Consider the following 11,966-nt stretch of genomic DNA (forward strand, 5'->3'; position numbering starts at 1 on the left):
TACTCCTGGCTCTATGCGAAGAAATTGCTCCTGGCAGGCTTGAGGGACCATATGGGATGCCAGGATTTGAACGTCCATCCTTCTGCATGCAAGGCAAACACCTTACCTCCATGCCATCTCTCCAGCCCCAGTTAAAAATTAATTTAAAGCAAACAAATCTTTACTCCTACTTTCTTTTTAATATATTTACTCTAATTCCCTTTAACTCCTCCCCTTTCATCATTTATTATCAAACATTAAGTAGAGTGTCAGGGTCTGGAGAGTTGGTGCCGAAGGTAATGCAACACACTTGGAGTGTTTGTGTGTGAGTCATTGTGCTGACCCCATCTCCCTGACATGCTGGGAGATGTGGCTGGTACTGGCGGCTTGAACTCATGTGCACACAGGGGCTGCAGAAGGTTCTACATGGGCACAGACAGGACCTCAATAGCGGATGCTCCTTACTATTTGTGAGGAGTCAATACTACACATGGCCTCTCTCTGCTGCCAAAGAAACCACATGAAAGCTGCCAGAACAGAGCTGGTAATGACCGATGGCACCACAGGACAGACTTTTCTGACCTCACATGGACCATTCTGGAAGTGTCTCATCCTACTGGGTGGGTAGTCAGGTGGGTGCAAATCTTGTGAAGTAATTCTATCAAACACAATAAATGTTTGGTAAGGTGAGATTTATTGAGAAAAGAGTTCCATGTTGCCAACCCAGGATCCAAACCAGGATCCAGAGGTTACAAAAAGTAGGAAAGAGGCATTGATGAAATTGAGGGGGACAAGGAATCAAAGAAGTTCCCCTGGCTAAGAGACCTTAATTCTGTGGGAGAGCCTTACTTATAGTATTCAGGTTTTCTCCTGACTCTGCTCAGAAGTACTCCTGGTGGTCTTGTAAAGGAAAAATTTCCCCTGACTGCCCTGATCACCTACCCCCTTCACAATTCTGGGAACTTGTAGACCCAGTTACAGTTTAACTTTCTTTCTGTTCTGACATGGTTCTGACCTGGTCATGTTAACCCTGTAAGCTTGCACCTAAACCTTGCAAAAATGTGATTGAGCAAATGCCAGACGTCATGTACTTTCTAAAGCAAAACAATCTACTGTAACTTTCTATTGCCTAAAATACTATATACAGCTTTTAAGTTCCTGGCTCGGGGCTGGCAGTTTCTGGCTTATGCTGGACTCTAGCACAGCCCCTGCATATGCTTGAAAATAAACCCCCTGCTTTTGCATGAGACTGTGGTCGTGGTGTCTTTGAATGGCGCATCATTCTCCTGGACTTCACATTGGAGGTTCCACCAAGGTATTCATGCCTGTTCAGGGACATCAACGCCTCACCTCGGGGTTCTGCGAACACCGGCGCCTAGGAGGTAAAAATTGCACTTGGTGTGGGCAGTGTGACTGCCATAAGGGCCCGTGAGAGTTCTCAGTAGAGGCCGACAGATGTCTCCAGAGGGCCGCAGGTCACAGAACTGAGGGACGCCTCAATGAGGTTTGGGGATCTCAGGGACGCTCAAAGCACCTTTTGTAAGTATACACTTTGGTATGTAAGTGTGATATACATCTGTAAACTGCCCAAGAATTAGGACCTAGGTCACACTTTGTCTGTCAGTCAGTCTGTCTGTCTGTCTATTACCTTTTTGTGTGAGTTGTTTCTCCTTGTCTTGTGTGATTTGCTTTTATTGAAGGCCTAGAAGGGCCTTTCTCATCAGGGAGGAAGTTGGGCAAGGCCTCCTCGGCAGGGAACATCTCTCTTCAAACTGGAAGTTACTCAGTGAGGGAGAAATCCCTCACAGTCCTGGAGAGGTGTGGAATTCATTCCGCAGGGCCCAGAGAGCTAAAGGAATTTGTGGAAGTTTAAAGTGAGAGTGAAGACCGGCCAGTGTGAGTGGTGAAGTGCTTGGTAGAATGTGTGGCGAATTTGTGTGATAGCTGGTTTCTTGACTGTTGTTATTATCTATTGCCTTTTCTCAGTCAATCATGGTGCAGGCTCAGACTGCTCAGGCCAAGGTCTCTTGCTGGCGAAATTCCCAGAGGTGCAGAAAATGGAGTTAAGTGGCAATTTCTATATTTCCTTGTTATTTTCTGTTTAATTGTGTTTTAATTGTGTTTTTGTATTTTAAGGCAAGCTCTGTTAGGGACAGGGCAGGATGGTGGTCGCAAACTCTGCCTCCTTATTGGCCAGCAGGAATTAAATTTATCCTGAGAGGCCAGACTTTGTGACTAAACACCTCAGCCAAAACGTAAAATCAGAAGAATCTTGAGAGCTGCCATCTTGCTGCTTCTGGCTGGGAAGCTAAGAAATTAGTCAGTTAAAAATTTTTTACTGGAACTTATCCAAGAAAGGGAAACTTACCCAAGTCCCTCCCCCCGCAGGTTTACATATCAAAGGAAAAATTGGGAATAGCTGGGAGTCCAGAAGGAAAAATTGGGTCTTTAAATCTCTCGGAGAAATTCCTCTGAGTTAAAGGTTTTTTAGAATGAATAATTTGATGGGAAAATTTGAAAATTATTGTAATTAACTTTTCGGATGAAATTAAGCTCTAATACAAACTGACAAGTGCCACCAACCTGTGAATTCTCAGAGAAGGGAAAAGAATTATCAGAAACCTTTGCAATTTTAAAACTGGTTATAACAGCATTGTAATGTGGGTTTAATATGAGTCTTTATATTTCCTTTTTTCTTTTCTTTTCTTTTCTTCTTTTTTTTTGGGGGGGGGCATACACGGCGGTGCTCAGTGGTTACTCCTGGCTGTCTGCTCAGAAATAGCTCCTGAAAGGCACGGGGGACCATATGGGACACCGGGATTCGAACCAACCACCTTAGGTCCTGGATCGGCTGCTTGCAAGGCAAACACTGCTGTGCTATCTCTCCGGGCCCTATATTTCTATTTCTATTTAAAAATAATATTAATTTTAAGAGGCCAATACTGTGCGGAAAGTGTGGTTAGCATTTTGATAATATTGCTAATCTTGTGAACGCTTAATATTGTTGAGATAACTAAATCTAGATAACGATATGAAATTTAATGTGGTTTTAAGGTCTTAATGTAAAAATGCCTAGATTGTCTTTACTAAGTGTAATAAAAGAAAAACTTGGTCCTGTCAGATGGAAGTAATTCTAGCAATTTGTTTTCTAATTGGGAGAAATAAAAGAAATAAAAGTTTTAAGTAGTTTTAAGTATTTGTATAAAGTGCAGACCTTTTAAAATTGAAGTAAAATTAGTCATATTTAATATCTCTAAGGTTTTTTTAACTTGTTATGCTGCAGTGCTTAAATGGTTTCAATATCTACCTCTCATTTGCTAAAGTTGCATGTTGTAAAGCCTAAGTAACTTGGTAATTGGAATTTAAGATATAATATGTTCTGGACACTGTCATAAATGTAGCATTTTGATAAATAAACAGGGTATATTTGTAGTAAACTCATTTGGACCTATGATAAGTTATAGAGCAGTAAGAGACTGTAAGATAAATTTTTAGAAACTGCAAAATGCTATGTCTAAAATAGTTTTAAAAAATGACCATTTTGGAAAATGTTCTAAGTTGTTCAGAAAAGTAAAATAATTAAAATTGAGTGAAAAGATCAGATTTCAAGAACTATAACTCCTCTAGATTGTAAATTGAAAATATTTTTAAGAAAATGTATGCTTTGCTTTGGTCTAAAAATTTTGTCAAATCTGATATATAGGAATTTTAACATGAAATACGTATAAGTACAATAGGAAATCATAGCTTTTAAAATTTATTTAATGTTTTAGAAGAAAAGAAAAAATTTATTTAATGTTTTAATTAAAAGTCTTATTAAATATTATTTATGTAGGAGGATATGTGGTTATGCAGGATGAAAAGATATAAATTTAATACTGGGAAAAAGAGAATAAAACTCTGAGAAAAGCAGCCAGTTGATAAGACTGAAGGAAATTTGTAAAGTGAATTTAAAAAGAAAACAGGAAAGTGGGTAAATACAGAAAATTTGAGAATGTGTAAAAGGAACAAGAAGGTATACTAAGAAAAAACTCTCAGATTAAGTTGGATCATTGTTATTATTATTATTATTATTATTATTTTTAAAATGTCTCTAACTCAGAAATAAGCCAATGTTTTGTGTAAAAGAAGTTTGAATGTTTTAAACCATGTTATAGTGTTCATATGTTATTGGGTGAAAATGGAATAATAATGAGGTATTATAAACACCTAAAAGATAAAAAATAAAGGCTTTAGTTTTAAAGAAAATAATCAAGAATTTAAGAAAACCATTGAGATTCAGTTTAAAGGTTTTTTTTTTTAAACTAGTGAATGTTTTTGTAAATTTTTAGAAGTCTAAAGTCTCTCAGAAAATGATGTATAATTTGTGCAATATAAATTGCTGGTGTCTAATATGTTTTCTGCTTTAAACTGAGGCCAGAAGATGAGCAAACTTCTACTCTCTATATGTAAAATTAAGCATGATTAAAACGCTTTTTGCAATTTTTCATTATATGCTGCCAAAATATTAATAAGTGTATCACAAGGAGCTTTGTGAATATGGTCATGGTTTAAAGAATTAATAATATGAAAAATCTTATTGCAAAAGCCTTTAGACAATAATCAGGTTTAGGATTTTCTGTGCAAAATTAAGTAACATTTGTTTTTCTCTCTTCTAGCACCTTTTAGTATGTCACGGCATCAGTTTGCTTTGCATAAAATACAAACAGGTGAATTTCCTCTCTGCGTGAGGAGTAATCCCTGTGCAAGCAGGAAATCTTAAAATTAGTAAGGGGACCCCAAAGCTCTCTTCTGGGGAAAATAATCAGGCTTGAGGTGGTGTGACAAGCAGGCACCCTAAGGCATCTGGCTAACAAAACCAGGAAGACTCCAAGACGAATGGTCTGAGAAAGGAAATTGGAGATTTCCTAGGAGTTTCTGGACCTGCATTAACTGGCCACGTCTGCTCTCATCCTCCACTCTCAGTCTCAAGAAAAGAGGATTCGAGGTCAGAGTCTCTTCAAAACCTGAAGAGGAGTGGAACACGCTACCTTTTGTGAAATCCTGCAGAGGGTGAGAAGACAATACCTATCTGTGAAATCATCATGCGGAACTAACCAACTCGTTCTTACATCAGCTTAGCCTAAGTGACTGTGATGTGCCAAACCTGCTATGTCCCCGACCATATCCTCAGAAATTCTCCATGAGTATTGGAGATGCCCCAGATGGAGATTTCTCAAGTAGTGTTGTGTTTAAGCAAAGGAAAGAGCCAAAAAATTTTTTAAATATTTGAAGAGATGCAGGGTGGAGGTGGAGAGAAAAATAAGTTTTATAATTAAAGTAAAATAACCTATGTGTGGAAGCATTCTCATTAATTGTACTAGAACAGATCATAAATTGTAAATAAAAGCGTTAGTCTAACTAAAAGTAATTCAGAGCTGTTTGTTAATAATGCTATGATGCTTTGATTTCTGTTGTTTAACTTGTGTTATCATTAATTGTTACGCACCAGGTGTAAGAGACGGTTCTCTTAGATACAAAACAAGTGAGAACCCCCCCCCCCCCCGAACCTCTTCATAAGTCTTTTTCAGATATTTTTCAGAAGCCAACAGCCTGGATGGTAAGTGGCCTGGACAGACTATCTGGAGGCCTCAAAGGACACCCTCCCTCCCCCCCCCACCCCCGCATATCCATCTGACTCAACTTCCTAAGGCAAACTTCCGAGGCAAAATGAAGATCCCCTAATTTATCAGAGGACACATGGGACTGTGAAACCACCAGTCAGGCATACTGGACTGGAAGTTCACTTCCAGTTGGGACTGGACTCTTCTTGGAGAGCAGCCGGGGGGGGGGGGGTAGTCCGGGGGAGGCATAGAAAGAAACACCTTGTATTACCCTTGAAGTTTTTAATCTGGCCTCCCGTTATTGTTTGCTAATTCAGGAGCTGCCCGGAGTGCTATATTATGTTTCTGATTTCTTTGAGGCAAGGTTTAATAGCCGCTCCACCCGGTACCCTCAAGAACCAGTTTCCCTCACCCTGGCAGTCATCCTAGGGATGGGGGTAGCTGGTGGAATTAAAACAGAAACAGCTGCTCTGGTACAAGCCTGGTTCAATCAGTCCCCCTGAATATCTGCCATTACAGGCCCACTTGTGCTCCTGCTGCTATTGCTGACTATAGCACCTTGCATCATTAATCGTCTAGTTGCTTTCATTTAAGAACGAGTGGGGGCGGTAAATTAATGATTATTAGGCAGCAATATGAGGCACTTAATCAAGTGACCCAAGATCTCTAGTTTAGAGATCAAACATAAGAAAATGGGGGAATGTAAAGGAAAAATTTCCCCTGAGTTCCCTGACTGCCCTGATCACCTACATCCCTTCACAATTCTGGAAACATGTAGACCCAGTTACAGTTTAACTTCCTTTCTGTTCTGACATGGTTCTGATCTGGTCATGTTAACCCTGTAATCTTGCACCTAAACCTTGCAAAAATGTGATTGAGCAAATGCCGGATCTCATGTACTTCCTAAAGCAAATCAATCTACTGTAACTTTCTATTGCCTGAAATACTATATACAGCTTGTAAGCTCCTGGCTCGGGGCTGGCAGTTTCTGGCTTATGCTGGACTCTAGCACAGCCCTGCATATGCTTGAAAATAACCCCCCTGCTTTTGCATGGGACTGTGGTCTTGGTGTCTTTGAATGGTACATCGTTCTCCTGGACTTAACAGTCTCAGGGAACCAAATAGGTGCTGAGGATTGATCCAATGTTGGCCCCATGCAAGGCAAGTGCCCTGTGCACTGTGCTTTCAATCCAGCTTCAGGGAATTATTTTTAAAAGAAGAAAGAAATGAAATAAAAAAGCAAAATAATATAGCAAGAAGAAAATTTTTGAAAATTATTGTACTTCACAGAGATATTAAGTCATGATCAGAAGGTTTAGTAAACTCTTGTTCTTAGTTGATCATATTGTCACTTCTTTTCTTTTGAACATTAGGTTGCTTCAGACAGGCATTGGTGTCAAAATTGGTGTGGTCCTGTATTAAATAGAAATGCAATTTTTCCAGGAATTCCAAGCGACATTGTGAAATCTGTGGCTCTTTTAAGGCATATGTTTGGCTGCCAGGGCTTCTAAAATACGAGAAGGCGGGTGTAACCCCACCTCTGGTGTATTCCAACACAAAAACCCACCCAGAAATGGGAGGGGTTTATGGAGATTATAAAGGTGTGGCCTGAGGGCCACGAGGAAAGATTTTGCATTTACCTGCATGGAAAGATAGCAAAGAGGGATTCAGGATATGCCTGGTTGGAGGTCAGAGGAAAGATGGCTGAAAGGAGTTAAGATGCAGGGCAAGCTAAGGCTGGCATGTGCCTAAATGGTTATGACATAGGCCACACGTTGGCCAGAGCCAATAAAGATGTTATATCTCTGGAAGCCTGCTTGTGAATGAGATTTCTACCCGCCGCTTTCCTGAGCCGAGATACCCATCAGCTGAAGGGGGTTGTAGAGCCACGTGGCCCAGGATGGCAGAGAAAGGCCCCTCCATCCCTCCACCATCCAAGCCCATCCTAAGGGCTGTAACTATACAGGCGGGGACAGAGGGTCTGCATTTATTCCCTCAAATATGTCCTGATGATACCAGCCCAAATAACAGTACCCCTGAGTATGAAATAAATTGATGTCTCTGCTGAGCGCCATAGAGGCTGAACCGCCACTCACCCTCTGCTGAACACTAGACACTGACTTGCTGCAGCACTGTGACTACACCTCCTGTGACTGTGGAGGCTGGCTTGAGGAGGACAAGAGAGGGGAGCATTATGCCCTGAATTGTCTTTCTGGGATAAACCCCACCAACAGCATTCAAAAGCATATGGTGGAACAAAACTCAGCTCCTGAAGATCGTGGCTCTCTCCGTTGTGTCCTGACCACCAATGTTTCAGCATCTCTTGGGTGACCAGTTGGCATTTGGTCCCACCCAGAGCCCAGTACAAAGCAACCCAGGTACATTCTGAGGATGAGGGGGCAGGACTGCAACTGTCCTTCCCTGTATTGCACTGAGGGTAGATGAGACAAAAATGATCCTACCCAGGCAGACCTCACCGTGACATGGATGCCTGCTTCTCAGCTGGAGGCACACAATGCCTGAACCCCTGAGAAACTGCATTCCCCCTGCCCTGCTGACCCCTGCACCTGACAGCATGCAGGAACTTTATCTGGGTAGATTCTATCCCCAGTCCAGCTGACCTCTCCCGCTGTCATTTTCTCCTTACTTGGTACCCAACATATCATCTCCAATTCTGCAGGTGCCCCAGACTTCTGCAGGTGCCTCCTGAGTTAAGCTCCTGTCAGCAGTCTGGTTCTTTCCCTGTCCTTCTCCACTCCCCAGATTTCAGGGTCTCTTCTTCCTGCCCCTTCCATCCTCATCCTATACCCCTTGGCCTGTCCTGCAGGAACCCCATTCCCCTCCTCCTGGTTTCAGCACTGCTACCCAAACTTCAAGCCCCCTTCTTTGCTTCCTTTACAGTGCCTTTCACTGGAAGAACCATTTCTCCATTTCTTTCCCCTCAAACCTGAGCACTCACTCCATCATCCTTGCTCCTTCACCCTCATTAAGCAACCCTCAGCTTTTCCAGACTCCCATACACACTGTCTCCTGTACCCCAGCAATCCCCCTTTGCTCCCCACCTGTGCAGGGATGCAAATTCCCCACCACTCATCTCAGACCATTCTGCAGTTCCAGCCCTGAGTGGACTGGGGAAAACCCCTCAGGTGCCATTGTGGATTCTGCTTCTGTGCCTGTGAAATCTGTGACCCACAAAGTGAGTTTTGCAGAGACCTGAGCATGTCAGCCTGGAGGTCTTGGAGATAGGCCTGTGGCTCCCTCTTGCGGCAAGCGCCTGTCACTGTGGGGAGTGGGAGCTGGGGAGGGTCTTGTCCAGGAGGATGCCATCTGGGTTCTGACTTGGGGCCCATGGACAGATGGGCAGGGCAGACTGCTGGTCCACACGTGAAGAGGGCTGAAGACCTGCAAGGTCCCAAACTTAGAGGGTCTGGGACTTTCATTTAACTCTGAATGAGGGGAATAACCCCTTCAGGATTCTGAAAATTATCACACAAGCAAAGTGTCACTATCCCTGCCCACAGGCATAAGGTTCTGACTGTGTGGGGACCCTCAATCCCACCCAGATGCATCCCGTGCTTTCAAGCCCAGGAGCAGGACAGAACTCGGTGGGGCATGCGCACGTTCAGCAAGGGGCCTCCCGTGGACTTGCCAGTGCCCACAAGACTGTGAGCAGGCAAACAACACCCAGAACTTGCACATGCTCTCTTCTCCTCTTCTGAGACATCCCGGGTTTAAATACTAGAATTCAAATTTCACAGTGCCAACTGAAACACCCACGGAAACCCGCCATAATTACGTGCAAGTGAAAGAGCCAATCATAACTTGAAAGCCCCCAGATGGGTGTCAACAACAGATATAAGCAGGAGAATGCTTAGAAGTTAGCAGAGTGAAGAGAGCCGGGAGTGAGGTAACATGGATAGGTCCAGGATCAATAGGATCAATGCTTGGCTTGCTGACACGGGTATCACTTGGGCCAACATAATTGCTGTTGGAATCAGGTGCTATCAACAGCAAGATCTTACTCCATTTCTTGACATTATAAGGAGAATTATAGCAAATGGAGTGACACCGCACGTAATCCGGTGGCTTTCGATTCCTGAGAGTGACGTGAGTAGAGAACGAGTCACTGAGGGGTTGTATCTAGCAGCACAGATGCTAGTTTTTCTGATGAGAGGGCTGCTGAGGGCTGACTAAGGAGTAGCCTCACTGCCTATTCCACCATCTGAGAACAACCTCGGCACTTCTGACTCCATCTAAGAACAACCGCACTGCTTTTCATCCTCGCAACCCTCCCTTTCAGAATTTTTCCCCATTCCTCTGCCTTGCATTCCCTTCTCTTTTTTAGAATTAGTTTTGTCTTTTTTTCTTTCGGTTTTGGAGCCACACCGCAATGACCAGGGGTTACTTCCAGTTTAAAGCCCAGAAATCACTCCTGGCAGGTTCGGGGGCCATATGGGAGGCCGGGTTTGAACCCAGGTCCATCCCAGGTTGTCTGGCTGCAAGGAAAATGCCCTACTGCAGTCGCAACCGCCTCTTTGACCAGAAGTGAAACTGGATAATCCAACGGCACTGACCAGACCTGCTGTGAGGTGAGTCTGGGGTCTGGACTGGGGGGGGGGTCCGGCTGGGATGAACCCAGGGTCTGCCAGGAAGCCAATCAGGGATAGACGTGCTAACCACTGAGAAACAGGTTGAAAAATAGGGAAGGGAGAAATACAATAGGGGGCCCCCAAAAGTGCTCCACTAATTTGGAAACATTCCCACAGTGTGTTTTCCCAGCACCCCCTGGGGTACCCCAGCTTTGGTGGGCTAGAAGCCCCAGCATTGCTGGGCTACCGGGTCTCCTGGTCCCGAAAAGGCCAAGCAAATTTGCATCCTCGGGGCTTGTGCTGAGCCCACAGAGCATCACTAGCAGGTCGCAGTCCCCACTCCCAGCTTCCGAGAGCCCTTTGAAGCCTGACCTCAAACTCCCCTATGGAAGTCTGATGGGATTGACTGCAACAAGCCACCTTAATATAAGGGGATGACCCTGTGGGACCAAGATGTAGAAAAGGCAGAGTCATCAAGATGGCGGCCTAGATGGCGGCCAAGATGGACGGGAAAACGAGGCAAGGCTTAGAAGGGAGGCTTACATTCGCTGAGCTGAGAAGAGGGAGGGTCAAAGGAAAGAGCGGGGAGAGTTGGGAGGGAAGGGCAGGGCTAGAGTGGTCAGGTGGGAGCAGATGGGGCAGACATTGCCTGAGCTGGGGAGAGGGAGGGTCAAAGGAAAGAGCGGGAAGAGTTGGGAGGGAAGGGCAGGGCTAGAGTGTTCAGGTGGGATCAGATGGGGCAGACATTGGCTGAGCTGGGGAGAGCAAGGGTCAAAGGAAAGAGCAGGAAGAGTTGGGAGGGAAGGGCAGGGCTAGAGTGGTCAGGTGGGAGCAGATGGGGCAGACATTGGCTGAGATGGGGAAAGCAGGTTTTGAAAAAGGGCAGGCGGGAAAGAGCAAGATGATGAGTCAGGAGTTGAGATGAATCAGGAGCTGAGGATATTTAAAATGGGGCAGTCCTGAGGAAAGATTCAGAAAGATCAAGAACTTAGAGTGAAGCTCAAAGAGAAAAGAGAAAGATCCCTGTGGGGAGAGCTGGAACTGTCGAAAGAGAAGAGAGACTTGGGAGGTTGCTTCTCTGAGGAGAGAGCAGGAAGAGTGGAGAGAATTTGGGGCCAGAGGGTGCCATACCAGAGGAGAAAGTGGGAAGGGTCAGGAGGGAAGCACGGGGCTTAGCGAAGAGGGCAGGTATTAGAGGAACTGGACCCTGGCAGGATAAGGCAATCATCGAGTCTTGCCTTCAACTGACTCGGGCTCGAATCCTCCACATCATATTTGATTTTCTGAGCATGATCTCTGAGCACAGAGCCATAAGCCCTCCCTGAGCACTGCATACTGTGGCAAAAATAAAAAACAAAGCCCGAACCAACAAAAAAGCTCAGGATGGAGGACTCTGTGCCACCACGGGAAATGACCCGAAGAGGAGAGGGAGCCAGTCTCTGAGATTCAGCCTTGAAACAGCACTAAAACCCTTAGAGGCCCTCTTTGAGGCGTGGCTCTGATGATCAGCAGGGCCAACCACGCAGAGTGGAAACACTCCTGATTCCCTCAAGCCCTACTCCCCATTCTTCCTCACCCAACGTCCTCACCTCCACCATACCCCAACTCCATTTTCTACACAATGTGGCTTCACAAATGAAAGTATTCTGGTCCTTATCCACCCCCTAGCCCTAGTTCTAAAATTTTGGAGCTCCCTACATTCCTGGATGTCCCCTCCCTGTTCCGTTTCCAAGCCTTGTTCTAGAATTTTGGAGAAATACACTCTGACTCTTCCACCCCAGCGAGTCTTTCCCAA

This window comes from Suncus etruscus, chromosome 14, assembly GCF_024139225.1.
Source record: "Suncus etruscus isolate mSunEtr1 chromosome 14, mSunEtr1.pri.cur, whole genome shotgun sequence".
NCBI lineage: Eukaryota > Metazoa > Chordata > Mammalia > Eulipotyphla > Soricidae > Suncus > Suncus etruscus.